General features: G+C 32.0%; 1 non-coding gene across 1 annotated transcript; it reads left to right on the forward strand.

Annotated features, from left to right (window-relative positions):
* Positions 1-554: 554 nt before the first annotated feature.
* On the forward strand, positions 555-658 carry LOC127742283 (small nucleolar RNA R71). Its single transcript, XR_008003471.1, has one exon. It is a non-coding gene; the product is annotated as a small nucleolar RNA R71 (small nucleolar RNA).
* The last annotated feature ends 2538 nt before the right edge of the window (positions 659-3196 follow it).

The following is a 3196-nucleotide window of genomic DNA, read 5'->3' on the forward strand; positions in this document are numbered from 1 at the left end:
CAGAATTTTCTGTCTGTTGTTGAGAAGATGATGGAAAAGGCTTGCTATTGCTCAGCCTATTGCGTCCACCATTGTTAAAGCCTTGTTGAGGCTTTTGTTGATCCTTCCATGAGAAATTTGGATGATTTCTCCATGATGAGTTATAGGTGTTTCCATAAGATTTACCCATGTAATTAACCTCTGCCATGGCAGGGTTCTCAGGATCATAAGCTTCTTCAGAATCTACCTCTTTAGTACTGTTGGATGCATGTTGCCATCCATTCAGACTTTGAGAGATCATGTTGACTTGCTGAGTCAACACTTTGTTCTGAGTCAATATGGCATTCAGAGCATCAATTTCAAGAACTCCTTTCTTCTGAGGTATCCCATTATTCACGGAATTCCTCTCAGAAGTGTACATGAATTGGTTATTTGCAAGCATGTCAATGAGTTCTTGAGCCTCTTCAGGCGTTTTCTTTAAGTGAATAGATCCACCTGCAGAATGGTCTAATGACATTTTCAAAAATTCAGATAGGCCATAATAGAATATATCTAATATGGTCCATTCTGAAAACATGTCAGATGGACATCTTTTGGTCAGCTGCTTGTAACTTTCCCAAGCTTCATAGAGGGATTCACCATCTTTTTGTTTGAAGGTTTGAACATCCACTCTCAGCTTGCTCAGCTTTTGATGAGGAAAAAATTTATCCAAGAAGGCAGTGACCAGCTTATCCCAGGAGTCCAGGCTATCCTTGGGTTGTGAATCCAACCATATTCTAGCTCTGTCTCTTACAGCAAAAGGGAAAAGCATGAGTTTGTAGACTTCAGGATCAACTCCATTCGTCTTTACAGTCTCACATATCTGCAAGAACTCAGTTAGAAACTGATAAGGATCTTCAGATGGAATTCCATAAAACTTGCAGTTTTGTTGCATTAAAGCAACTAGCTGAGGTTTCAGCTCAAAGTTATTGGCTCTAATGGCAGGAATGGAGATGCTTCTTCCATCAAACTTGGACGTTGGCTTTGTGAAGTCACCAAGCATTCTCCTTGCATTATTATTATTTTCGGCTGCCATCTCCTTCTCTTGTTCTAATATTTCTGAAAGGTTACCTTTAGATTGTTGTAACTTAGCTTCTCTTAGTTTTCTCTTCAGAGTCCTTTCAGGTTCTGGATCAATTTCAACAAGAGTGCCTTTTTCCTTGTTCCTGCTCATATGAAAGAGAAGAACACAAGAAAAGAAAGAGGAATCCTCTATGTCACAGTATAGAGATTCCTTTATGTTAGTAGAAGAAGAAAGAGGAGAATAGTGAAGGAGAATAAGTTCGGATTTTTAGATGAAGAGAGGTGAAGAGAAGTGTTAGTAAATAAATAATTAAATAGAATAAGAAAAAGGAGGGAGAATTTCGAAAACAATTTTGAAAAAGGGGTTAGTAATTTTCGAAAATCCAAGATAAGATAAGATTAAAATTAAAATTTAAAACAAAAAGAATTTTTGAAAAAAGGGTTAGTAATTTTCGAAAATTAGAGATAAGATAAGATTAAAATTAAAATTTAAAACAATTAGTTAATTAAAAAGAATTTTTGAAAAAGAAATGAGATGTTTTCGAAAATTAGAGAGGGAAGAGTAGTTAGTTGGTTTTGAAAAAGATAGGAAACAAACAAAAAGTTAGTTAATTGATTGAAAAAGATATTAAAATCAAATTTGAAAAAGATAAGAAGATAAGAAGTTAGATAAGATATTTTGAAATCAAATTTTGAAAAAAGATAAAATTTTTGAAAAAGATATGATAGAAGATAAAAAGATTTAATTTTTAAATTTAAAATTACTTACTTCACTAACAAGAAACTTCAAGATAAGATTCTAGAACTTAAAGATTGAACATTTCTTAACAAGAAAGTAACAACCTTCAAATTTTTGAATCAATCACATTAATTATTAGTGAATTTTCGAAAATATGATGTAAAAGATAAGAAAAAGATTTTGAAAAATATTTAAAAAAAATTTCGAAAATTAATAAGAAAAAAGGAAAAGATTTAATTTTTGAAAAAGTTTTGAAAAGATAAGATTTTTTAAAATTGAAAATTTGACTTGACTTGTAAGAAACAACTAATTTTTAAAATTTTTGACTAAGTCAACTCAAATTTTTGAAATTTAGGAGATAAAAAAGGAAAAGATATTTTTTTGATTTTTGAAAATTTTTTATGATGAGAGAGAAAAACACAAAAATGACCCAAAATATGAAAATTTTGGATCAAACACATAATGCATGCAAGAACACTATGAATGTTAAGATGAACACCAAGAACACTTTGAAGATCATGATGAGCATCAAGAACATAATTTTGAAAAATTTTGATGGAAAGAAAACATGCAAGACACCAAACTTAGAAATCTTTAATGCATGGACTCTAACAAACGAAAAATGCACATGAAAAACAACAAAAGACACAAAACAAGAAATCATCAAGATCAAACAAGAAGACTTGTCAAGAACAACTTGAAGATCATGAAGAACACTATGAATGCATGAGATTTTCGAAAAATGCAAGAAAATTTTTTTAAAGCATGCAATTGACACCAAACTTAAAAATTGACTCAAGACTCAAACAAGAACACAATATTTTTTATTTTTATAATTTTATGATTTTTTGGATTTTTATTAATTTTTTTTCGAAAATATTTTTGGAAAAAAAACGAAAAAGAAAAGAAAATTTTGAAAAAGATTTTTGAAAAGAAAATTACCTAATCTGAGCAACAAGATGAATCGTCAGTTGTCCATACTCGAACAATCCCCGGCAACGGCGCCAAAAACTTGGTGTTGTTGCCGGATCAGAAAAACTTGGCGCTGTAGTTGCACGTAATTGTAATTCAATCGATCCCCGGCAACGGCGCCAAAAACTTGGTGGACGAAATTGTGATACAAGAGTTCCAGGTACTGTTAGAGAAGCTTTTTCCTTCCACAACTCCGTTCAACTTAACCAGCAAGTGTACTGGGTCATCCAAGTAATACCTTACGTGAGTAAGGGTCGATCCCACATAGATTGTTGGTATGAAGCAAGCTATGGTCACCTTGTAAATCTCAGTTAGATAGATTAAATTTGTTTATGATGAGTTCGAAAATTAATAAATAAATAGAAAATACTTATGTAAATCAATAGTGGGAATTTCAGATAGGCGTATGGAGATGCTGTGCTCCTCTTGAATCTCTACTTTCTT

Source organism: Arachis duranensis, chromosome 9 (genome assembly GCF_000817695.3).
Source record: "Arachis duranensis cultivar V14167 chromosome 9, aradu.V14167.gnm2.J7QH, whole genome shotgun sequence".
Taxonomy (NCBI): domain Eukaryota; kingdom Viridiplantae; phylum Streptophyta; class Magnoliopsida; order Fabales; family Fabaceae; genus Arachis; species Arachis duranensis.